The 27,500-nt window shown below is 44.9% G+C and overlaps 1 protein-coding gene across 12 annotated transcripts in view; it reads right to left on the bottom strand.

The window, feature by feature from the left end:
* The window catches only part of LOC139753326 (uncharacterized), a 769,854-nt gene that overhangs the window by 575,430 nt on the left and 166,924 nt on the right, over positions 1–27,500 (bottom strand). For 3 of the 12 annotated variants that reach the window (XM_071669652.1, XM_071669655.1, XM_071669657.1), the window contains one exon: positions 5,668–5,787. The exons of the other annotated variants lie outside the window; for them this stretch is intronic. The gene's annotated coding sequence lies outside the window, so the exon portion shown is untranslated. The remainder of the gene's footprint in view (positions 1–5,667; positions 5,788–27,500) is intronic. 12 annotated transcript variants of the gene reach the window in all.

A 27,500-nucleotide genomic window follows, 5' to 3' on the forward strand; every position in this document is an offset into this window, starting at 1 on the left:
CTATTCCATCCATCTGTATGAAGAGGTTACAAGGCGCATCAGATGATAATACGAGATAAAGCGAACGAAAGGAATAAAGCAGATAATGGGGGAAGAAACGATAGATAAAGAGTGAAATAAGAAATGAAAGGGTAGAGAACATCAAAAGCCTAGATGAAAATATATTTAAAAACTCAAAGAGAGAGAGAGAGAAATATATATATATATATATATATATATATATATATATATATATATATATATATATAAATATACAAAGTAGATTTGTAACAGAAGGGAGAATACACAGGAGCAAACAAAAAAGAAACAGAGGAAAAATTTGGAATAAATGCGAGGACGGAAGCAGTAAAAGCAGAGGTAATCTGTAAAACGTGGTATTGTGCAGGAAAGACGAGGCAAAAATTGCCATTCAGAAAATACGAACCTAAAAAGAGTAAAAAAAAAAAAAAGAGCCACAATAAAAAGAAATACTTTAAGAAAAAACAATAGGCAACCGAGAGGGGAATGAAATATAGAGGAGGGAGAGAGGGAGAGAAAGGAGAGGAGAGAGGGAGAAGAGAGGAGAGTGGGAGAGGGAGGGGAGAGGAGAGTGGGGTGAGGGGGAGAGGAGACAGATGGGAAGAGGTAATTGTGAAGTGATGGGGATCCAATATCCACTCGAGATTCTCAGGAGGTTGTGAGGAAAGTAAGTTCCAGTATGATGTAAAAAGAGGCCATGGGATATCCTGGGATAAATCCATGAATATACGCAGGATAGCAAGACAAGTGAGGAACAAGGGAGGCCTGGTCTAGAACCATCGAGTCCACCGAACCCTCCTGTCTACTGAACGTAGTGTCTGCTGAACACGAGTATCTACTGAGCCTTGCTGTTTACTGAAGTTTTGTGTCTACTAATCCTTCGAGTCTCCTGGAACCTGGTATACACTGAACCTTAGAGACTACTGAACCCTAATCTCTACTGAACCCTAGTGCCTACTGAACCCTTAAAGTCTTTGAACTCTAGTGTCTACCGAACCCTTAAAGTCTTTGAACTCTAGTGTCTACCGAACCCTTAAAGTCTTTGAACTCTAGTGTCTACCGAACCCTTAAAGTCTTTGAACTCTAGTGTCTACTGAACCCTTAGAGTCTTTGAACTCTAGTGTCTACTGAACCCTTAGAGCCTTTGAACTCTAGTGTCTACTGAACCCTTAGAGTCTTTGAATTCTAGTGTCTACCGAACCCTTAAAGTCTTTGAACTCTAGTGTCTACTGAACCCTTAGAGTCTTTGAACTCTAGTGTCTACTGAACCCTTAGAGCCTTTGAACTCTAGTGTCTATTGAACCCTTAGAGTCTTTGAACACTAGTGTCTATTGAACCCAAGGGTCTACTGAACCTTATCATTCACTTAACCTAAGCATTTCCTGAACCTTACTGAACATAAAACGCCACGACCTGGCCACTGGACTGAAGGACCGGTCGTAAAGACGGTGGCAGAGACAGAAGAGGGAGAGGGGGAATGAAGTACTCTCGAGGACGGAAAGGAGATGGGAAGGGGACTCGTCTTGGGCAACGAGAATAAAAGACAAGGGCGGTCGCGTCTTGTGGATGGAGGTGGGGTGGAAAAAAGGACATGGAAGTTGCCAGTGTGGTCAGCGATGGAGATACTGAGGGAGGAAGGTACAGAAGTGTGGTCAGCCACGGAGGAGCAGTCGGGGTCAACGGAGGGCTCCCAAGCGGAAGGTAACAAAGGAAACGTTGGAGGAATCATTAGTCAGTCGGAGGAGGAGGAGGAGGAGGAGAAGGGAGACTCGACTCAAGAGAACATGGATTACAAGGGTGCGATGACGTCTTACCTCGTCAACGAATGACGGCGAAACAAAGACCCTACACAAGACAATGAAGAGCCAGCGAGAAGCATAGAAGCAGAGAGGGATAACGGCAGGCGCATTAAATACGAAAACACAGCCGACTACTGCAACATAACCGCCAGGGGTAATCAGGTTTGCGAAACTCTCTTCTTGGTCGTATACGCGGATTACTCTCTCGTCCGCCAAGTCGGTGCCGTGCACTCGAGGCATCATCAGAAGCAAGTCAGACGTTAACGAACTGCAGGTAGAGCCAGACGGATACCAACATGCACTCAATGATGACCATCTAGGTCAAGCTAATGTCTCAGCCCAGCTTGAGTCTCCGGGTGAAAAATTAATCACGTAAATGGATTGCGACACTAACGCGTAACGTACCACACCTCGAGTACGACGTTACGAGAAACGAGGATAACGGCACGACCCGCCTGGCCTTTATTAACCTGACCCTTAAGGGTCAGGTCAAAGGGATGGTCATTATATGCAAGAGTCGTACCATTGCGCTCAAGTGTCGCCGTGTTGTCCTAGTGAGATAAATAACCAGAGGTCGACAGTATCCATCCAACTGGTCTCGCACAGTTACTGATATTTTCCCGTGATTGAAACTTAACAGGAATTCCTCCAGTTCTGGTTAAAATTCGGATGGAGTCTCGGATAACCGGATACAGAGCACGTTCACCAAGCGGTCACCGCTCCTATGCATCTTCGAGGTGCCTTGATCAACAAGATACGAAACTGACCAACATAATGGACTGATTAGGTACCGTAAGACATATAATAGACGAGGCAAACGTATCTGTTAAGGAAGAAAATGAGGTGATTGTAACATTAAGTGAACAAAAAGGTGTGGTGAAGACATTCCGGCAACAGGAAGAGAAAAGGGGTTGCAGATATAGATGAACACAACAAAGAAGGTGGTAGGCGACATGGTCGAGAACAACAGCAGGGACAGTAGAGATGGCCGAAGACAACAGAGAGGGAATAGCAAAGACGGATGAAAACAACAGAAGAGAAAGTATAATTGGAAGAAGAGAACAGCGAAGGGGCAGAGGGCATGGGTGAAGACAATGAAGAAGAGAAAGCATGTATAGCTGAGGACGAAAAACGAAGTCTTAGTAGAGATAGCTGAAGACAACAGCGTAAGGGTAGCAGAGACGTCTTAAGACAACAGAAACGGGAGAGCAAAGGACAAAATCTAAATAGAAATAAAAAAGGAGTGATTACTTCATAAAAGGAGAGAAAGAAAGACGGAAGACTTTCGTATACAGGCTCTGATATCACAGACAACCTGAACTTGACAGTTTACTGTTGGAGGTCATGGGATCCAGGAAGAGACTGGAACAAAGGAACCATCTCTGGATGTGACGCATCGAGACGACCCCCAGAGGCAGGAGAGCATAAACTAACCCTCAGAAAATATGTGAGATAAGAGTGGGGGGGGGGGAAACCTTCAAGGATCAAACCCTCCACCACAGAAACCCCTAACACTAATCTCTTCTGTAAACCCTTCATCTCAGGACCTCCGACATTTGTAAGTATTCTGAGCTCTCCATCCTAGAACCTCCTAGTTAGTATTCTTGGTATATGATTAACCTGCCCTCGACAACGAGGAGATGGTATCAATAATCAATTTATTATCAATCAATAAAAAGTTCTTCTTGAAAGACAACCACTGGAGAAACAAAGTTGTCCCCCGTGGCGTCTTTTGTGAAACGCAAGCTAATTAACAACTAATAACTTCCTATAGGAAAAAAAAATCTATAAGAAGAATGGTAAAGTTTTCGAGTCGAGCTTCCGTCTAAAACTGGCAATATGGGGAGCATTTCACTGGAAAAATATAAGCATTAATCACTTTGCGAGAGAGTAATGTCCACCTGGGGAGGGAGCTTGGGGGAGAGTGGGAGACTAGTGTGAGCGGTGGCGAGCACTAGTGTGAGGGATGCTGGAGGTGCAGAGGTAGTGTGAAGTGTAGTAAAGGCAGATGGGTAGTATGAGGAGTGGAGTAGGGAGGGCAGTGTGAGGGGTTGCTGGCGGAGGAGTAGTAGTGTGAGGGGTTGCTGGTGGAGGAGTAGTAGTGTGAGGGGTTGCTGGTGGAGAAGGAGTGGTGTAAGGGGTTGCAGGCGGTGGAGTAGTAGTGTGAGGGGTTGCTGGTGGAGAAGGAGTAGTGTGAGGGGTTGCAGGTGGAGGAGGAGTAGTGTGAGGGGTTGCTGGTGGAGGAGTAGTAGTGTGAGGGCTTGCTGTTGGAGTAGCAGTAGTATGAGGGGTATGATGGTGGAGGAGGAGTAGTGAGAGGGGTATGCTGTTGGAGTAGCAGTGGTGTGAGGGGATGCTGGTCGTGGAATGGTAATTGTGAGATGGGTATACTGATAGTGGAATGGGGGTTTACATGCACCAAGTCCTGGTAGAGGCCAAAGATGAAGATATCTATCACGCTTGGTCCCTAGGGGAATGTAACGAGGGAGAGGTGTGGAGGGAGGTGGGATAAATAAGTGAGGAGGAATGAGTCGAGCGAAGAGAATGTGATGGGAGGAATGAAGGGGAGGAAATATAATAGAAAGTGACATAAAAAAAAAAAAATCCAATAATCTGTAATCAAAATCAGACAAACAACATCCCTTTTGGTACCCCAGAAAATCTTACACGTCAACAGGAGAGAGAGAGAGAGAGAGAGAGAGAGAGAGAGAGAGAGAGAGAGAGAGAGAGAGAGAGAGAGAGAGAGAGAGAGAGAGAGAGTCTCTCTTTCCCACGCTAGTAGACACATGGGGAAAATGGAAGCTTATCTTCAGAGCGATTAAGCCAGAAAGACTTGACACAGGACGATGTATATACCTTATATTCTCTCTACGTACCTCACCACTTAAAGGAGACGAGCTCCTCCTCATGTTTCCTCATCCGCTTATCTCTTTGTTTCCTCATCATTGGGACTCGTATTGCAGAGTTCCCTCACAAATGAGAACACTCACAGTCATTCAAACAGCCGTGATCCTTCAACTTTAGAACCCTATAAACAATGTTTTCCGCCCCTTTAGAAAGCCTTATCTACCGAACGCACAGTTTTTGAGTTCCCTCAATTTTAGAACGCACTTATCCGTGTTTCCTAATCATCAAAAAATCGCAAAAGCTGTGTTTCTTTCACCTTTAAATGCCGCTTAACTGTGTTTCTTCGCCTTTAAAATCCACTTTCATGTTTCCTCAACTTCAAAAACCAACATAGCCGTCTTTCCTCACCATAAAAAAAAAAGGTTTAGCTGCGTTCCATTGCTTGAGAACCCGCTTTAATGAGTTTCCCTCACCTTCTGAACCCGCATAATTATCGTTCCTCACTTACCTATGTTTCCTCACCTTTAGAGCCCCATCAACTGGGTTTCCTCACCTTTAGAACCTAATCAACAAGGTTTTCTCACCTTTAGAACCCAATCAACTGGGTTTCCTCACCTTTTGAACCCATTAACCTTCGATTCACCACCTTTAGAGCCAGCAAAGCTGTGTGTCCTTGCCTTTCAAACCCACTTCGAGGCGTTCCCTCGCCTTACAAACCCGCTTACCTTTATTTCCTCATCTCTGGAACCCGCAGTCCTCGGTTTCCTCACCGTACGAACTCTCTTGGCCGTGTTCCCTCAAAACAAAGACCTGCTGAGCTGTCCTCCTCACCACAGGGACTCAATTACCTTAATCTCCTCACAACAGGGACCTAAATAGCTGCGTTTTCTCACCACAGGAACCCACTGAGGTGCGAGAGTCCATGCCTGAAGGAACAGTCTACCTTACCTTACCTCACTGCAAGAGGCGAACCTAACTGCATTGCCACACCTGGACAACCTACCTGTCCATCCGAGACTCCCAAGGAGAGAGGCTGGCTGGCACACGTGGTCCCTCACCAGAATGAGGTTAGCTGGGCTGTGTGGCAGCTGCCTGCCAGGCCGGACCAGAAGTGCGGGTTTACCTGGCGGAGGAGAAAAAAAAAAAAGAGGGTGAAAAGTTATACTTTAAATTCGTCGAGGAGATGTTTTTCTCGCTCGTTACTATCACCATCACCATCATCATCACCATCATCATCAAAGCCATCCATCAGTGCCGTCGTCACTACCATAATCATCACTCATCATCATCATCATTACCCATATCACTATAAGCATCGACATTATCCTCACCATCATCATCGTCGTCAACACTCTTATCGCTACTACCATCAACATCTTTACCATCACCGTCACCAAGACGATCATGAACACCTTCATTATGAATATATCTTCTTTTCTTTTCTTTTCTTTCAAACTATTCGCCATTTCCCGCGTTAGCGAGGTGGCGTTAAGAACAGAGGACTGGGCCGTTTTTGGAATATCCTCAACTGGCCCCCTCTGTTCCTTCTTTTGAAAAAAAAAAAAGAAAAAAAACGAGAGGAGGATTTCCAGCCCCCCGCTCCCTCCCCTTTTAGTCTATATATATATATATATATATATATTTTTTTTTTTTTTTTTTTTCATACTATTCGCCATTTCCCGCGATAGCGAGGTAGCGTTAAGAACAGAGGACTGGGCCTTTGAGGGAATACCCTCACCTGGCCCCCTTCTCTGTTCCTTCTTTTGGAAAAAAAAAAAAAAAAAAAAAAAAAAAAAAAAAAAAAAAAAAAAAAAACGAGAGGGGAGGATTTCCAGCCCCCCGCTCCCTTCCCTTTTAGTCGCCTTCTACGACACGCAGGGAATACGTGGGAAGTATTCTTTCTCCCCTATCCCCAGGGATAATATATATATATATATATATATATACATACATATATACATACATATATATATATATATATATATATACATATATATATATATATATATAATCTCGCCTGAGGCAGGTACCTATTTCATCGACCAACCCCTTGGGGTAGATGAACAGCTGGCTTGACTGTGGAACGACTGCCGTATACAGGATTCGAACCTATATGCTCCATCCTGGGCGGCGAGTAAATGGATCACGGCCGGGAACGCTAACCGATACACCACATGACAAGCAATACCCCTCTGATCATTCAGCTCACACTACCTCCAATATACATTATCAAAACATTCTTTGCATGAATATATATATACACACCTATATGTCTTTTGTATCTTTAGACTTCTTTTGCAATGTAATATTCCCTTCAAAACTGGTACAATCAAATGCAACATTAATTGTAATATATATATATATATATATATATATATATATATATATATATATATATACACACACACACACACACAAGATTGAACCTTAGAGAAAAATAAAGATCCTCACTTGGGTCTTCACTTGATTCCCTCGATTGAAAAATAATACAAGAGGAGAGGATTTCCAGTCTCAAAGCTCCCGTCCCTCTTAGTCGCCTTCTACGACACACAGGCCATGCGTGGACAGTAAGTAGTTCTCCCCTATTCCCAGGGATAACACACACATATATATATACATCGAAATATATATAAAAATTTTCCCTAAGAAACTTACTCAATATATGACCAATAAAAGGAGACGAAGACAAATGGAACAGGTCGTAATATCTTGAAAATTACCAAGACAGTCCGAACTGAACGCCTGACAGCATCGTCTTGTGTTGCCGAACTTTGGGTGCTGAATGAGTGAGTGAGTGAGTGAGTGAGTGTGGCGGCCACCAGCATCGAACCGCCGGAATATACACGGATGAACTGACTCGAACACAAATGATTGTTGCTCGAAACTTGCCTGCAAACTCCGAGCTGCAACTGTTTTCGATGTTCCTTCGCAGGCGTGTGTACGGGCGGGCCCGAGGAAACATAAACACACAGACACACACACAGAGTTTAATTGGCCACCATCAAAGTATTGTTAACGATGGACATGCCACCCCACCACACACACACACACACACCTTGACACACACACACACACCAGGGGCACGAGATTTCTACGAGGAAATGTGTATGGTCTACCGTGAAGGTTATGGAGCCTAGTCGAGTACAATGGGCGTGCAATCAGACACCAGCCATGTCCTTTTCTGTGCTCGACTCGGTCTTAGCGCTCCAACACCTACGCTTCTACTAGCCTCACACTTACACATACCCAGCCAAACCCCCAGCCCCACACTACACTACACACACAGTCAAGCCCTACACTTCTGTGTACTCTCGTGACATCGCTCAATCACACCCGGTACTTCTAAAGTAAATAAGTCTATAATTGGTTTGTCGTACCACGGTAATTAATGAGTAGTAATGTGTGTGTGTGTGTGGTTATATTTCCTTGCCACTTCCATACGTGCCTCACACCCCTAACTACACTGCAATGACACCCAGGCGCGTATCAACGCCCAGGGTAACTAGAATGACCCCGTCACCTTTATCTTTGACCGTGGGTGGATCAAAAGCAACTCTTATGCCAAAGATTAAACTTCGATAGTTAATTATTCACAAGAACTCAAACACACACACACACACACACACACACACACAGATAGACACACACACACACACACACACACACACACACACACAGATAGACAGACATACACACACACACACACACACGATATCATGTAGTCAGCGGATTTCTTTCTTTTTTTTCCTGCAATATGAATATTCATTCCAAGCTGAGACGCTATGATCTGTCACTTGGGACTGGAGGTTGTCGGCTACAGATTCCTCTCTCTCTCTCTCTCTCTCTCTCTCTCTCTCTCTCTCTCTCTCTCTCTCTCTCTCTCTCTCTCTCTTTAAGAAAAAAAAAAACACTTCCCGATTCCCTGGGTTGGAGCCACCTATGCGAATACCACTTAACTTAGTAACGTCGAAAATAGTAATGATAACAGTGTGGTATAAAAGGGCTAATGTGGTGTCACGTACACTTGCCCTAAGCCAACATCGAAGCCATACCACAACGTCCACCACCAACCACACACACACACACACACACACACACACACACACGGCCATCCGTCCGCCAAATCACTAAGTAGAGCCTCGTTCAACTTACTTCACGCCTCAGCTGAACTCGGCTGTCCATAACTTAGCCAACACCTCCCTCAAGACCAAAGTTAATGGTGATAAGGGGGAGAAATTCGGCCTTCCAGTAATTTTCGGAGAAAGAGCGCAAGAGTATGTTATAAAGCAGGAGACGCCAAGAGGTCTTATCCCGGCTGTAAAAATAGCAAAATGGTACATAAACGTTCAATAAGTTAAGGACTGAGGAGGCGAGAGAGGCATTTTTGGCAGATTGTGAATATCTCAGGAGGTTGGAGAGGAAGATGCAAGACGGACGAGGCAAGAAAGCCTGCGTCAAGGGCCGGAGGTAATCTGCAGGGACGGTATGTGGGTGTGTGGGTGTGTGTGTGTGGGTATGTGTGTGTGGTTAACAGCCAAGGGACTGATGATGATCCGAGGATTCTTGATGCCATATCCACTGGCTGCTTTGAATATCAAGCTGGGCCACTAACACACCTTGAGGCAGCATGGGGCCTGCATGGATTCAAATCCTGGACACGGTAATCGTCCCACATTCAACCCTGTTGTTCATCCTCACCTCCGGGCCGGTCGATGAATGGATACCTGGGTTAGGCTGGTGTGTGTGTCTGTGTATGCGTGTGTTTGCGAGTGTGTAACTACCTATTAGTAATACAGGGAGTGTGTTTTAAAACACTTGTGGGGCCTCAACCTCTAAAAAACATTCCCTACAATCATTCAACCTTTTAAATCTATGCATGCCTTCTGGACTAACCTTCGACGGATTTCGAAAAGATCATCCTAGCCCAAAGGAACACAGGACCCGCGTCCTTCATGGCGCCCCATCAGTGGTATGCTCCAGGGTTCAGTCCTGGGACCATTTCTCTTCCTGATCTATGCAAATGCCTTGCCAGAAGAGTTAGAGGAAACCTTACCTGATTATGTTTGCGGATGATGCAGAGGTCATCAGGGATGGAGAAAGCGAGGCGGCTCGCATTAACTTGCCAAAGTTGGTCTGATATTTGCTTGATAATAAAATAGGAAATGCCAGTTTGCGAAAAGGGGACACAGTGAAAGAAGGCTTCAATCTAAATATCCACTGTAGGAATCGGTGGATGAAAGTGACCTTCCAGACGACACAGTACCCACCCTGTCGCCAGAGGCCATACATTAAGAGCATTGTCTAAGAGATGAACTGTCAGCCAGCAAACATCCTAGCTGCATTCAAGGGCATGGATAAAGAAATATACTCAGCAAGATATTCCCATCATAACTATAACACGCCTCCAAGGTTTGGGCACCATACATAAAGAATCAAAAAGATCTAATGGAGAAGGTCTAGAGGAGGGAAACAAAAGATGGTATACCGGACCTAAGAGAGCAGAGTTACGGGGAGAGTTACTCGAGGGCATTTGTTTTCCCGTCATGGTAACGACGTCAACATGGAAGGCTTCTTCGAAAGACGCAAGAGTCTAGAGCAGCCAGAAGAGATAACATGAAATTAAGCAAAAAAAAAAAATAAAAAATAAGGCAAAAGAAATTAAGACAAAAAAAAATTTCAATTTCTACTTTAATGATAGTAGATGACTGAAATGAGAGCATTAAGACAAACTGTTGAGAACAATCACAACATACGTAAGCTTAAAAAGATTACATGATAGTAGATAACTTACAAGAGGTGAGGCACCACGAGTGAACGAGTGTAAAACTCCGTTCCCGAAGAGATAAAACAGGTAAGTACATACAGGTAGTTAAACACACACACAAATTCTCAAGTCTGGATAGCCGAAAACCAACAAGAATCACGTGGTCTAGCCTCTCGGCGCTGCCAGGCGTGAAGAACGCAAGAACAAACACCAGAAGAAAGATGCGTCGTCAAGAGCGAGTCTGACGAGAAATCTGCCAAAGGACTCGAGACTCCCAAGACAGAAGAAGAACCCAGGCGGTACCCGCCGTCCCTCCTTCCCATCGGGTGTCATCGGTGAAGGCTTCGCCTTCTGCAGGTATATCTTTTTTGCCCCCTCCAGCCTCCTCCTTCTTTCTTTCTTCCCTCCTATGGTTGGACTCACAGACCGACCGAACCGACTCACAAATACCTGCAGGTCTTAGACGTTGCTAAGGTCCTGGGAAACATTTGCAGATGGTGCAGAAGGAATGGGAGAGATTTGGTGTTCTAGTGTGTTTTATTCTGTTTAATAGCGTGTTTTGTATTTGTGTCTCAGGTGTATCCCGAACCCAGACTGATTATATATATATATATATATATATATATATATATATATATATATATATATATATATATATTATCCCTGGGATAGGGGAGAAAGAATACTTCCCACGTATTCCCTGCATGTCGTAGAAGGCGACTAAAAGGGGAGGGAGCGGGGGGCTAGAAATCCTCCCCTCTCTATCTTTTTTTTTTTTTTTCAAAAGAAGGAACAGAGAAGGGGGCCAGGTGAGAATATTACCTCAAAGGCCCAGTCCTCTGTTCTTAACACTACCTCGCTAACGCGGGAAATGGCGAATAGTATGAAAATTATATGTGTGTGTGTGTGTGTGTGTGTGTGTGTGTGTGTGTGTGTGTGTGTGTGTGTGTAAGTGTGTGTGTAAGTGTGTGTAGGCGAAAGGTCAGCCCATCATACCCAAAAAGGATTGTACCTTCTTGCTCATAGGTCATAAAAGTCGTGTCTGAGATTCGTATCGCCGAGCTCAAAGGTCATCCTGTCCTGCTCAAGAGGTTAGGGCGTTCTGCCCTTCGTACCAACAACACTGACCAGTCACCACCTTCAGGTATCATAACACCAGCTCACAGCTATGGCCTGGATGCGATACGAATGTCGGAATTTTCGATATCTATGGAAAGGATCTTCCTGTTCCCTCAAGTCACTACACGACCCTTAAATTCATTTCACGGGAGGAGACTGTCCATCCTTTCCTGCGAGTGTATTCTTCATCTTCTATTTCAAAATCTAAAAGATAAAAAAAAAAGCACGATTATCATATTTCATCTGCATGAAAAAAAAAAAAAGAGTACAAATGACCTCACAGGGAAACTGAATTTTCTTTTGCGATGCACAAGGACGACAACCGCACCCGACGATTTTGATATAAAAGTGAAGACAGAAATAGAGTTAAACTCGAGGAGGACAAGGTTTAAAGCCACCGCTGGGAAAAACAGGCGAAACTCTCTGGTAATTCATTTTGCATGTATCGTGTTGGAGACCCCGGCCTGTGTCGAGGGAGCGAGGGTGGCTTGCACACTGTGTTCCTGGGATGCTCGGGGGGTCACAAGAGAGAACCAACAATGCTTTATGTACAGAGAGCAGGAAGTCTTCATGCATGCACGTCTCAATCGCACAGACCACCAGCTTCATATACATGTGTATCTTAGACCAGCGGGGGACTCACAAGACCCTCAACCATTCAAGTCAGCAGGTCACACACTCGTATCATCCATACAGACCAGCAGGTCACACACACACACACACACACACACACACACACACACACACACACACACACACACATCAGGCATGCAGGTCAGGTCACATCCTCATCAGGATAACCCTTTGTGATCATGCTATCATATGATACCACAGCTCATATATACATGGGAGGAGGGGGATCCGAGTGCCCATACTAACTCAGGAGACATACGGGACGCACGAACTAACGACCCTCGAAAAGCGTGGCCGGGTCTAGCCAGCCCAGAAGTGGAGTTCTCCCTCAACTCGTTCAACGGAAAGAAAATAAGAACAACCTCGAGCTGGACGGAAATGGAATAATAGATTGTCGTGGAATTCTCGACATTACGGACCACCCCAAGCCCCACATGGCGTAGGTGTAGTCAACAAAAGATGGTTGGGTCTTGACAGGTCACCTTTTCAAGCCATCCTCCCAGTTTACCATAGGGTCAAGTCAGGCGACGTCAGGGAGAGGAGAGATCTGCTTAACAATCGAACACCCCAACCTTAAGTCACTCTTGAGGCGGAGACTGTTTATCAAGTCCCTCTCGGGCTTCACCACATAATCGCCTAAGAGCAGACATTCTCATCCAATCAGCATAAAGCGGTGCAGGTCCGAGGCAATAACCACATCGAGTTAATCGCATTATCAATATCACGATACATAAGAGCTCCAGCGAAATTATGAACACTATGAACTGCCTTCGTTCCGATTCAGTGTAAAAACTTAAGCTCAGGGAATACTTGTATGATATGCCGTTTAAAAACTCGTTTACAGAAGCTACTGCACAAACGTTCCTACTTTTTCCAGCGCATTACCAACCCTCGGCGTACACTCGCGAGCTTACGCAGTCAAAGAGGAACAAAATGAATGTGAAAATAGACGCAACTGTATTGCGTAACTGAGGTACAAAAGAGGATCCAAACACAACTGATCTTTCCAAAGCCACTCGAGCACTGTAAACAAAGATCCTCTTTTTATTGTATTCTTCAGGAACCTTTAAGAAAATCACAGAGAGGGAGAGAGAGAGCAGTCCCACTGGAGTCTATTTTAGGTGCCTTCCAATTAGCTAAGTGGTTCCGGTTTCATTCATGCGTTTTGGGACGAGATATATCTATATTTGTCATGCAGAAGGCCCGCCGCCCCCCAACTCCCTCTCGGGTACAGACGACGGCTGGTATATGCTTACAAGCGTGGTCCAAGAAGCGTTGGTAAGCAAAGGCCAAGGACAGCGCAAGAACACCAACTGGACACGAGTCTAGCCCCAGCTTTGTAGACTCGTTTGTGTACATCATCAGCTCAGTCCATTATGGGAAGCTGGAAAGAAATATGTCTAAGAGTCGCTCACTTTGAAGAGCGAGCCTCCGCAGCGGAGGGGGTGTACTATGTGCAAAAGAAAAACACGAAATGGTTCAGGTACGATTATCAGCGGTGTCCGGACGGGACATTTCCCTGTTACTATGATTGGCACTGCCCACCCCTCTCTCTTCTCGACATCTGGTTCGAAGAAAAAAAATCTTTTTTTTCTATCATGACCTCTCTCTCTCTCTCTCTCTCTCTCTCTCTCTCTCTCTCTCTCTCTCTCTCTCTCTCGACATCTTTAAGGAACCTCTGCACTCTCGCCTGCTTTGGAAATACAGCATGATATCAAGCAAGCAGCAACAGCAAGCAACAATTTACATAATCATGGCCGAATTTATTCGCATTTGAGAGGAAAAAAAAATAAGGAAAGGATGGGTGGAGGGTGGTGATCGTTCTCTGTCGTACATGTCAATTTCACACAGTCACTCACCAACTCTCTCTCTCTCTCTCTCTCTCTCTCTCTCTCTCTCTCTCTCTCTCTCTCTCTCTCTCTTTCCATGTCGACCACCACTGAAGTTGACAAGTTCGTCAAATAAAACCCGAACATTCATTTCAAGACTGAGAACAGAGCCCTGTTAAGGTCTGAACCTTCGTTGTCACCACAGGGTTCAGATGTGATCCCTCGTTGTGGTATCAATGTCGAGATCTGAGCGTTTGTGGTCGGCACACAAGGGTTCAGATGCGAACCCTCCCGATGGTCTTAAAATGCAGGAATCATGGGTGAAAATGCGAGCCTTCAGAGTCGTCTTAGAGTCGGGGTTTAACACACACACACACACACACACACACACACACACACACACACACACCTCCTCTCCACTCCTTAGCACACAGTGTTCCGATACGAGCAGCAGCTTCGACCCCGAGTGTCGAAGGAGTGAACCCATCTCCTGGTTTCGAGCGATGTGAAGTGAACCTTAATGGTATATAAACGTCAGGGTTTAAACCCTAACCGTTCTTCTGCAAGCCGAGTATCGAACCTTACCTGTGTTCTGCATGTGTTCCAGAGTGTTGATAACAGAGCTTCGTCTGTGTTCTGGGTGAACCCTCCTTGTGTTATGGGTGTCGGAGGAGTGAACGCCTGGCGGTGGCGCGGGTGGTGGTGGTGGTGGAGGAGGAGGAGGTGGCAGCGAACCATCCTGCCAATGTACGGGGTCTGTGGTTCGAAGTGTGTGAAGTATTGCCGCCATTATTAAAATTCTCGGGATGTTTTCGGTGAATGACCCCCCCCCCCCCCCCCCTCAAAGGGAGAGGAGAATTTCCTTCTTTCTTCCATCCCTCTGGCACTGATGATCCTCAAGCGCTCGACCCACTGGGCGTTGAACACACACCCGACGTTTCTTCACTATATCGAGCGCTGCTGATGCCATATGTCCAGTCCACAGGCATTGGAAGGCAAGTGTCGATCATTTAATAAATCATTCATCTGCATCACTTACTCACCTGTTCTATACTTAGCAAGCAGCGGAGGTGCTTCGAGTAAAATGATGGGTGGTATTTGCGTCCAGTCTCTGGCCATAGTGTAGGGACGCAGCGGACCACAATTCCCTGTCCATATCCAGGCCTTCCACACAGACCCATTCCCTGGTTCCCCATGACCGGCTCGTATTCCCTGGTTTAGTCCACCGAGAGCTCGTGCCATCTATATATCACGTCGCTCCAATTCACTCTATTCCGTGCACGCCTTATTCCCTCCTGCATGTTATATATATATATATATATATATATATATATATATATATATATATATATATATATATATATATACATTCCTTGATGCTATTGCTTTTGTAGTTACTACCTCAGCCTCTACTGCTTTTAAGTGCTGTTATTTTTCCTGTCACCAAGTTTTTTCTGCTGTTCTTGCTGTTCAATCTATGTACCGTTTCATCTTGACCCACAGTTTGCTAGTAACCATCTATCTCAACCGCGAAGAAAAAATGAGAAGCGAATATCTACACGGGGAAAGTCAATTAACCATGTGGCGGTAAACACATCACCACATCGTTGTTTGACTTCAGTGGTCCTGAAGCCATCATTGATTACCTTCAGTGGTTCCTGGATCCACGACTGCTCGGCTTCAGCGTCACCCGGATCCTATGATTGCTCGGATTCTGTGGTTTCTGAAGCCGTGACTGTCCGGGTTTAGCGACTCCTGATACAAGCACTGCTCGACTTCAGTGGTTCCCGAAGCCAATACTGCTCGGTTGTACCGCCAAGGTTGTAAAGTTACTGAGGCTGTCGAGTTACGGGAGATCGTACAGTTACCAGGCTGTAGAGTTAATGAAGCTGTAGCAACGATGAGAATGTAGAGTTACCGGGGCTGTAGAATTATCAAGAGGGTAGAATTAATGAAGGTCTAGAATTACTGACGCAGAATTCCTACACCTGCAAAGGAAGACTTGCGAGACTACGAAGTTACTGAGGCTTACAGGTTGTAGAAGCAGGCGGGGCTGCAGAATTAATCAGTCTACAAAGACGCAGATGTTATGACACTATTAAGGCAGTCGTCACCTTCCCACCGTTGCTCTCAGCTTGTTCAAAGTGTATTTCTAAAAAAAAAAAAGAAAGAGATGTTGAGGTTGTAAGTTTGGCGTTGGCATAGGGTAATAGATGATAGAGTGGCTACAACATTCTCCCCAAACTTCAACTCTTCCTCCCACACAGGTCAACCATGGCCGAGCTGATGCCGGGTCAAACCAATGCTTCAGTAAACCAACTAAATAGTCATATATTTTTCCATTTGTCTTTCTTGCCCCTTAGTGACAAGCTTGAAGACACATTTTCGTTATCAAATTCAGACCAGAGGGTATTGGAGGAAGTATGAGTTCTGGCAGGAGAAGGAACCTCCTGCTTTACCATCTAGCTTCCGACTTCCAGCAGATAGCCTCGTCATAGACCATCAGATTTTCTGTTATCTGGCCTTCCCACGTATTCCAATATACTGTTACTGTCCTGCAGCGGATAACATCATACACCATCTGGACTTCTGTTATTTGGCTTACCCACGTATGCCAATGTATTGTTACTGTCCACCAGCAGATAACCTCGTACACCATCGGGCCTTAGGCTATCTTGGTCTCCCATGTACGTCCACAGGAACCGCTCTGGCATAGTAAATGAAACCAGACATACAGGAAGCAAGGGAGGACAACCCGTCACAGGAATCGGAGAGAGGAGAAGTAAACCACAGCACACAAGAGGAGCGAGGGAGGTAATCCTTCGAGTAGGACCATTGCGACCATCGTGCACGACCTATCGGCCCTTGAACACAAAGGTACGACCCGTGTGGTTATGATGAGGGTGGTCAGGTCAAAGGGAGGCCATCATACGTTCAGTTCTGCGCCGGTGTGGTCAAGGGTAGTCCCCTTGTGCTCATGGGATGGGAAGACGTCATGTAAAAAAAATATATGTATGAGCGTTGGGGGGAAATACTCTTACAATCTGCCATTTGATTCAGTCGACTGGAAGCCACAGTGAACCTTTAACACGGAAATGAGTGTAAAACGTCCCCACGTATGACAATGGAAAATCTAGAGGTATGAAGCGGTGAAAAACGCACCAACGGAAAAAAAAAAGGGGGGGTAAAAAAATAAAATCACAGGTCAGTAAACCTGGGATTTAAGGGGACGAAAGAATGACAAAGAAAAAAAATGTGAATATCGTTGTAGAAAAAAAATGAAAAGAAAAAAAAGAAAAAAAAAAAAAGGGCTTTTTGTGGAAGGAATAACACCTCAAAGTAAACGACACGGAAACAATAAGGTTCAAAATCACAAGCGACGGAAGGCAGCCCGCACAACCCCACACACAGACCATCTGTGTACCATTCTGATCTGTTGTGACACGATGGTACGACTCACTGGTACGATGGCTTGGTCTCTGACTTCGACCTAAGCTTGACGGATACCCAAGCGTGTTGGTGCTCAAGGGTCGCGCCGTAATGCTCAAGGGAAGCACCGTCGCGCTCAAGGGTTGCGCCGTCATGATCAAGGGTCTCGCCGTAGAGCTCAAGGGTCGCACCGTCGCGTTCAAGGGTCGCGCCGTCGCGTTCAAGGGTCGCACCGTCGCGTTCAAGGGTCGCATAGTCGTGCTCAAGGGTCGCACCGTCGCGTTCAAGGGTCGCACCGTCGTGCTCAAGGGTCGCACCGTCGCGTTCAAGGGTCGCACCGTCGCGTTCAAGGGTCGCACCGTCGTGCTCAAGGGTCGCACCGTCGCGCTCAAGGGTCGCACCGTCGCGTTCAAGGGTCGCACCGTCGCGTTCAAGGGTCGCACCGTCGTGACACTTTTCCAAGTTTCGTATTATCGTGCTCAAGGGTCGTGTATCGCCGTGACCCTTCTCAAGGGTCGTACCACCTTGCTCAACGGCCCTATTAACGTCGCGCTTAACGGCCATTAAGTCGTAGTCGAGCGTTGTAACGTCAACTGGAGGTCAACTGGAGGAACATACCTGCCAGAGTCCCCCTTCCCTACCCCTCTCCTTTTTTTTATTTGCTATTCTTTTTTTTTTTAGATTCATTGGGGGATCAGTGTTGGGGAAGCGTGTGATTAAAACTGTTGGTGGCGCGTGGGGGAAAGGGGGGGGGCAGCTTACTGGGAGTACCGCCCCACCCCTAACCAGGGCCCCGTCCAGACCAACCCCACCCTGCCAATCCTAGCCCAGCCCGCTACCAACATACTTGCCTGGGAATTATCATTTTGCAGTTTCAGACGGAACTCTGGACATAAAGGGAACTAAACATACGCCAGGGAATATAGTTCACTGAATGTTATCTACCATATAGGAATATCATATATATATGATATGTAGGTATGTATATTTGCGTGTGTGGACGTGTGTATGTACATGTGTATGGGGGTGGGTTGGGCCATTTCTTTCGTCTGTTTCCTTGCGCTACCTCGCAAACGCGGGAGACAGCGACAAAGCAAAAAAAAAAAAAAGAAAAAAAAAAAAAAAAATATATATATATATATATATATATATATATATATATATATATATATATATATATATATATATATATATATATATATATTCCTATGGATCCACGGGGAAAATGAAACACGATAAGTTCCCAAGTGCACTTTCGTGTAATAATCACATCATCAGAGGAGACACAAGAGAGAAATATAAGTCAGTTGATATACATCGAAGAGACGAAGCTAGGACGCCATTTGGTAAACATGTCCTAGCTTCGTCTAACCACATCCACTCAAACGAATATATAACAGATTAAAGTAGAAGGTTCATATGTCCATTTCTTTGCTGGCATGGTACTGTCTGTCCTACACTCTTTTTTTCCCCTCTCCCTTTTCCTCGTTAGGTCCGTGTCTTACGCAGGGTTCCCGCAGGCCTCTGACATCTACCAGTAAGTCATCTGTAACGTTGTGGGATCTTGCAGCCAGCTGTCAAACAACAGCTGGAGGTCACCACGAAAGACGCAAGCAAAATGACCACTACTTGATCAATATAATCCTGGTTATTGAATGCTTAAGAATACGGAATGGATTTTGTTGCGTGTGTGTGTGTGTGTGTGTGTGTGTGTGTGTGTGAGAGAGAGAGAGAGAGAGAGAGAGAGAGAGAGAGAGAGAGAGAGAGAGAGAGAGAGAGAGAGAGAGAGAGAGAGAGAATGACAGTACGTAACCCCAAGACTCACCTGTTACCTTCAATGATATAGAGAGAAATACGTCTTCTCCAGAGTTTCAGCAAAGGAACCGAATTTTCTCAATATCGCTCCAAATCAAGGAATACAATAGACCCAAAATGGGTATACCCGGTCATTGTTAACAGTACATAAGGCGAATTTCAGCAAATCCTTTTTTTTACGAAATACTTCTAAATTTGATACTCTGGACTCCTGTAACGAAAAGGGATAATGTGGTGGTTACACCCGACTGTACTTTTACCCCAGATACAAAAGTAAATTCTTTCTGAACTTTCGGTTACGAGAGGAATTTATATATTAATGATACATGGCTTTGCATGACTTTGTGATTAAGCAAAATCATCGAGAGTAATAGAAAAGATTACGCGACGTTTTAAAGCAATAGCTTGCAGCTAATAAAGTTCTTACCTACAAATTATGACTAGTTAGACGTAAATTTTAGCCTAAGATAAAAAAAAAAAAGGATAGAAAGAAAACGCGTCAAAGAAAACAGGGTTTGGTGGTCCCTTTCGGAACTGTGTCACGTCTCGACGACCAACTCTGAGTTTGAAATATCGTAATCATGTACTACGTCATTCATTACCAGTAATGCCTCATTGGAATAAGAAGAAAAAAAGCAGTGCAAGTGACAAAATAAAAGTAATCATATTCTCGTACTGTTATTAACGTAATTCGGGATCCAGAAAAAAAGGTAAAAATACGACTAAATAAAAATTACGTCACTACACAGCAGTATTTCAAAACTAAATGATTTAGAACTTTTAAGTTGGCTCTCAAAGTTTTGCCCCAGAAACGAAATGCATTAATACTAAATCTCTTTGTCGATATTACTCAAGAATTTAAAATTCAATTTGTACAAAACAGTTTCCGTTAGAATTTAGACTCATTTTCTTTTAGCTTTTAACCTCTTTTTTAATTTTTTTTCTTATACTTCAAACTTTGCACCATGAAAAATGAAATGTAAAGTTTTGAGAATTCACAATTAAATCCGACACTGAAAGTTTTAGATTCTATGTATGTCCCTGACTTCTTCCCTAAACTGTGTAATTTCCGCCAGTGGATATGAAAGCTTTTACTTAAAACTTAAAAAGACTCTGAAACGTTCCTCTCAAGAGCTTCAAAGTAATCGCCTCCAAGCTGAAGACGTGGTACTACTTCGAGTACCGAATATTGGACGAAGAATATCAAGCTCTGTTCTCTTGGGCTGAAGAAGGGATCCGACCCCCTGAACTACAGATCGGGGGACTTGGGGAAGGAAGAACCCGCACCTGTAGCCAGCCTGGACACCTAAACCCCGCGAGCTTAAACCATCGTATTCTGAACTTAAGAGAACTTTAATTAGCAACTTTGGAACAAGCCTTTGGAAGAAAAGTTCGCTCCCTACAAAGAATTGTTCCGTCTTCCTCACCCTTTCACTTTCTCCCCCTTTCACCCCGCCCCTTGCTTCCCCTACTCTCTCTCTCTCTCTCTCTCTCTCTCTCTCTCTCTCTCTCTCTCTCTCTCTCTCTCCCCTGAACACTCTCCAATCCCCCTCTGTCCTCCCTCCCTCCAAGCGACGAAGCCTCTGTGATCAAACGAGCGGAAATAGTAGGCCAATATCTCTCCAAAGTTATTAATTGTTTTCTATTTTTCTTAGAAGTCTGCAAAGGCGTGGCGAGATTTTTTTTTTTTTCGTCTTCTTCTTCCTCTCGACCTCGGCAATAACCACTGTCACAGTTTTACAGACACCGTCACTTTTGTGGCCGCCAGCGTACAGAGTTAAGGGAGGTGGTGGTGCTGGTGGTGGTGTGGTGGTCGTGGTGGTCGTCCTCCTCTAAGTTTTAATGTGGAGGTATACATTCAAGGGGGAGGAATGTCCTTCCTAGTTTGATAAGTACCGTAAGAGGAAGAACCACATTTTTCATCTTCGAACAGGTAGAAAAAAAAAAATGCTCCACGTGAAAGTTATTTGCCAAAAAAAGAAAAAAAAAAGAGAGAAAGGAGGAACAAAAACTAGGAAAGCTGAGGGAGAAAAACATCGCTACGAGATTTCCTTTTGCGAGTTACGCGTGTCGAAGATCCTGCAATACTGAGGGAAATGCAGGAAAGCGGAAAAGGAATATTGAGGGGAAGAAGGGAATGAACACGATAACCTACGAGACATCAGAGAGAAGATGAGGTTTTTTTTTCATCTTCGTTTTGCCTTACTATAAAGTCTCTCAGTATTGCTAGTTCGTTATGACTCGAAAACCTGTGCTGCCCACGAGCGGGTCTTCGGCCAACACGTCGGCAGCTGTGATGTCCATCTCTCACGGTTGGTGGCAGCGTGTTCACAAGAGCCCCAGCACCGATGAGGCGAAGACGGAAGGGTGTAACGGAACATTAGAAAAGTTTCAACGAGACAGCTATGAGAAGCCTATGAAAAAGATAAAAAAAAAAAATGTTTACGGTTTGATTGGATGGTTCAAGCGACAGATTCCCTTTAAAAAAAAAAAGGGGGGGAGGAGGGGGTGGTGGGTGTGTGTGGGGTGGGAAAGGGGTAAAAGCGGGGCGTAAAAATATTTCGGTCTGCGTTGTACGAAAGTATATGGATGGCTGGTGAGGAAGAGGGATTAGAGCGAAAGTGGAAAATTACCCGGTGAGGATTTATGGTGGAGAGTGGAAGCCTGCAACGGATTTTGGTTGTGGAAGTGGCGGATAAAAGTAATGTATGAGGGAATGATAATAGAGTGTGTTACAATTTATGGCTCTTGGGGAAATATATATATATATATATATATACGAAGGGATTGTGCACAGAGAATAGTAACCCTGCCACCACCACCTCCTCCCCCTCCTAATCCCCTTCTGAAGACGACGATACAGTTCTTCGGCACGACGGAAAAGGAAGACCTTTTGCTGTTATGGCGAGACCTTTTCTTTTTTTTTTTCTTTTTGGTCAGACCTTTATAGAGGTTGGTCCAAAAAAGGTCCAAGGCCAACGTAGCCAAGGCTCTTACATCAACGTCGTGGTCGAGGGTCGAAACGCTGCCGTGCTTCGAGGGTGCAAGCAAAAGCAGATTCGTTGCGCTTCGATATCAGGGTAGGACACCGAAATGAAACGGATGAAACAGTACATCGGAAAAATATATCTTTAATTAGGAAATATAGATATCCCTCGATATTAGTCGCTTCATGATCTCTCTCTCTCCCATCATTGCACGGCATTTCATTTGGTTGATATAATAACTCCCGCCAGTGGTTTCAGAAGCCTTTTGCGGAGCTACTTAACATAGAATTCCTTTTGTTACTATTGGAAGAGCACAATTGTTTGTTGAAATGCCCACTGGACACAGAAAAGTGGGATCGCATCTGGGCTGGACTGAATCAAAAATGAACGTCAAATGATTAACGTTCTCTAGGTAGAAGGGCCGTTGTGATGTCGTCTTCTGTACTTGCATCGCTAGGTTTCGGAACTCTTTACCATATCTTTGTCTCTCTTAATCACACTTGCATCCTATCCACTTTCTCAAAAGGCAAGTTTCCTACTTTCTTCATAGACGAATGATTTCCCCCTCCCCCCCCCCCCCCCCTCACTTTTCTGTCTTTTTCATCCATTTTCCCAGATGCAAACGAATCCACCCCCCCTCCCCCGATGAAGACCTCCGTCAATAAACCAGGCCTTCGGCACAGAGAACAAAATACTCGCAGATAGACTCACTTGCACTGCGTTAAGTTCCGAGTTCAGTTCCCTAAAAGCTTCCCTTTTACGGGACTCGAACTCTCGTAAACGAAGTAGCTGATGATGCCCGACTGTTCCGTAAGGACGAGGAAAACAAAACAGCCAGCGTGGAACGAGGGTACGTCCAGCCTGGAACGAGGGTACGTCCAGCCTGGAACGAGGGTACGTCCAGCCTGGAACGAGGGTACGTCCAGCCTGGAACGAGGGTACGTCCAGCCTGGAACGAGGGTACGTCCAGCCTGGAACGAGGGTACGTCCAGCCTGGAACGAGGGTACGTCCAGCCTGGAACGAGGGTACGTCCAGCCTGGAACGAGGGTACGTCCAGCCTGGAACGAGGGTACGTCCAGCCTGGAACGAGGGTACGTCCAGCCTGGAACGAGGGTACGTCCAGCCTGGAACGAGGGTACGTCCAGCCTGGAACGAGGGTACGTCCAGTCTGGAACGAGGGTACGTCCAGCCTGGAACGAGGGTACATCCAGCCTGGAACGAGGGTACGTCCAGCCTGGAACGAGGGTACGTCCAGCCTGGAACGAGGGTACGTCCAGCCTGGAACGAGGGTACGTCCAGCCTGGAACGAGGGTACATCCAGCCTGGAACGAGGGTACGTCCAGCCTGGAACGAGGGTACGTCCAGCCTGGAACGAGGGTACGTCCAGCCTGGAACGAGGGTACATCCAGCCTGGAACGAGGGTACGTCCAGCCTGGAACGAGGGTACGTCCAGCCTGGAACGAGGGTACATCCAGCCTGGAACGAGGGTACGTCCAGCCTGGAACGAGGGTACATCCAGCCTGGAACGAGGGTACATCCAGCCTGGAACGAGGGTACGTCCAGCCTGGAACGAAGGTACGTCCAGCCTGGAACGAGGGTACGTCCAGCCTGGAACGAAGGTACGTCCAGCCTGGAACGAAGGACGCTCTCGAGAGCCACCGCTCGTTATGTCGCACCTTCGTCTCCTCGACCCGAGGTCGAAGTGCAGACTTTACCCTTGTCTTAACGTTTTACGTCAGACTCCAAATGACCGAAACAGATCTGAGAAAGACGAGACGGAAAACGGGGTTGTATAACGAAGAAGCCGCTCTCTCGCCAATCACAAAACACATCATGCTGCACACGCACAAGAGAAACATATACTTACATATACTTCAACATATATACATATATACTACATATATACTCCCATCTCGAAAAGAAATGCTAAAGCAAATCCATTTACATCCAGACATTTGGACATCACGAAATGATCAATTCACGTATATATAAAACAAGGTCAAATTCCATCAAATTGTAATTCGGTGAAAAATGAAATAAAACTTCCAGCTACGATCGAATACCTACGTCAGTGCCAAGGGTCGACCCTCACCACCTGACGCAAACGCTGCCATGAACGTAATGGATAAGGACCTCGCCATACCCTTGAGGGACAGATCAAAGATAATCCTATGTTACCCAAGGATCGTAGCGATGCGCTCAAGGGATTAAATCAACAGCCCCTAAAGGTCAGGATATCTGTAGAGATAAATCGCTTAAGGGATTAACGCAAAGGTTTCTGGGGCAGGATAACTGCAGAGATAAATCGCTATAAATAATACGCGTGTGTTTCTGAGTTACTGTTCATACCTTATGAGACGAGATTAACATATATATATATATATATATATATATATATATATATATATATATATATATATATATATATATATATATATATATATCATTACACGTGTAGTTAACCCCAAAATCACTTCAAAATCATCGAGAGAAATGCTCATGTTCGCTGCTGCTGCAGTGACGAAGTGACACCATGGTATATATCTACCTTACCTCCGCCCTCCTCACACACACACACACACATACACTTCGTGGAGAGAAAGAAAAATGCTCTCCAACGATTCGCGTCTTCCCTTGCAGAACGTGACTGGCGGGTGACGACCACTCGTTAAAATCGCCTTAAAAATTGCATGATCGGTTCACCGTAGCGATCCCCGTGGAGGGAGAGAGAGAGAGAGAGAGAGAGAGAGAGAGAGAGAAAGAGAGAGAGAGAGAGAGAGAGAGAGAGGACACTCGCGAAGCTTAGTAGCCTTTCTCCTCCTCTCCACCCCCCTCCCCAACCTGTTGTGTACATCAAAACGTCCGTCCGTCCGTCTCTCTCTCCGTGCGTGTAGACGCAGCCAACAGCTTACGCTCCGTCGTTCTACCCAGCTCTAGCGTAGGTCACGTTTATGAAATCCTGGACTATTCCCTTCTTTTTTTTTCACCAACCCCCCTTCCTTCCTTCACTATGAAAGGTCAAAAGTTGAAAAGCACTGTCAAACGTGACTGGAAAAGGATCAAAGTCTATGCACACACTGGCCTCACGGACCTACCACTGCAAAGGCTGGCTATCCTAGTGATGAAGGTTGGGCACAAAAACTTCCCAAGAATCGACGTGTCCTTTCCCGCTTCTGCGCTATGCATGAAGCGTATGAATCGTCCCGATGATACGCATACCAACCTCCTAATTTGCGTAACGAATTCAGATACGTTTTACGCCTTGCGGGGGATACCCAACCAGGCCTTGAAAACTATATCTATCTATCTATCTATATATATATATATATATATATATATATATATATATATATATATATATATATATGTTTATCCCTGGGGATAAGGGAGAAAGAATACTTCCCACGTATTCCCTGCGTGTCGCAGAAGGCGACTAAAAGGGAAGGGAGCGGGGGGCTGGAAATCCTCCCCTCTCGTTTTTTTTTTTAATTTTCCAAAAGAAGGAACAGAGAAGGGGGCCAGGTGAGGGTATTCCCTCAAAGGCCCAATCCTTTGTTCTTAACGCTACCTCGCTAATGCGGGAAATTGCGAATAGTATGAAAGAAAAGATATATATATATGTATATATATATATATATATATATACATATATATATATATATATATATATATATATATATATATATATATATATATATATATATATTCAAGGGATATTCAACATTCGGCATTTGAGCAATTTACATGAATATATCGTATGCTCAAAACATGCAGGGCTTCATGGTTTTAAAAAAATATACGTTTTAATATTTATCAGTTACTTCAGAGTGGGTACGTGTCAACAGTGGGGCTAGCCTTCAGGCCACTGTGGAAATCAATCTGTTAAAAAACACTGATCTGTGAAAAATATGAAATACATCATCCAGTAGTCATATATATATATATATATATATATATATATATATATATATATATATATATATATATATATAAAACATGAGGTAACTTTTCCTTCATGATCGAGTATGCATCACCGCCAGTATTCATATGTACACATACGATGGAAGTGACCTGTTATACATTTCGGGTTCTGTATGACCGTCAGTGTCCACAAGAAATACAAGAGACAATTTCGTTGCATACCTTCACGCCATAATTGAGGGGGAAAAAAAAGACCTACTTACAAAACGATTTCATATATACCAATTATATATAAAAGTGTATATATATATATATTCTTAATACTTAATATATGGTGTGGGAGGCAAGTTGTTAGAAGCAGTGAAAAGTTTTTATCGAGGATGTAAGGCGTGTGTACGTGTAGGAAGAGAGGAAAGTGATTGGTTCTCAGTGAATGTAGGTTTGCGGCAGGGGTGTGTGATGTCTCCATGGTTGTTTAATTTGTTTATGGATGGGGTTGTTAGGGAGGTAAATGCAAGAGTCTTGGAAAGAGGGGCAAGTATGAAGTCTGTTGGGGATGAGAGAGCTTGGGAAGTGAGTCAGTTGTTGTTCGCTGATGATACAGCGCTGGTGGCGGATTCATGTGAGAAACTGCAGAAGCTGGTGACTGAGTTTGGTAAAGTGTGTGGAAGAAGAAAGTTAAGAGTAAATGTGAATAAGAGCAAGGTTATTAGGTACAGTAGGGTTGAGGGTCAAGTCAATTGGGAGGTGAGTTTGAATGGAGAAAAACTGGAGGAAGTGAAGTGTTTTAGATATCTGGGAGTGGATCTGTCAGCGGATGGAACCATGGAAGCAGAAGTGGATCATAGGGTGGGGGAGGGGGCGAAAATTTTGGGAGCCTTGAAAAATGTGTGGAAGTCGAGAACATTATCCCGGAAAGCAAAAATGGGTATGTTTGAAGGAATAGTAGTTCCAACAATGTTGTATGGTTGCGAGGCGTGGGCTATGGATAGAGTTGTGCGCAGGAGGATGGATGTGCTGGAAATGAGATGTTTGAGGATGTGTGGTGTGAGGTGGTTTGATCGAGTAAGTAACGTAAGGGTAAGAGAGATGTGTGGAAATAAAAAGAGCGTGGTTGAGAGAGCAGAAGAGGGTGTTTTGAAAGGGTTTGGGCACATGGAGAGAATGAGTGAGGAAAGATTGACCAAGAGGATATATGTGTCGGAGGTGAAGGGAACGAGGAGAAGAGGGAGACCAAATTGGAGGTGGAAAGATGGAGTGAAAAGGATTTTGTGTGATCGGGGCCTGAACATGCAGGAGGGTGAAAGGAGGGCAAGGAATAGAGTGAATTGGAGCGAT

The sequence above is a fragment of the Panulirus ornatus genome, chromosome 14 (genome assembly GCF_036320965.1).
Source record: "Panulirus ornatus isolate Po-2019 chromosome 14, ASM3632096v1, whole genome shotgun sequence".
NCBI lineage: Eukaryota > Metazoa > Arthropoda > Malacostraca > Decapoda > Palinuridae > Panulirus > Panulirus ornatus.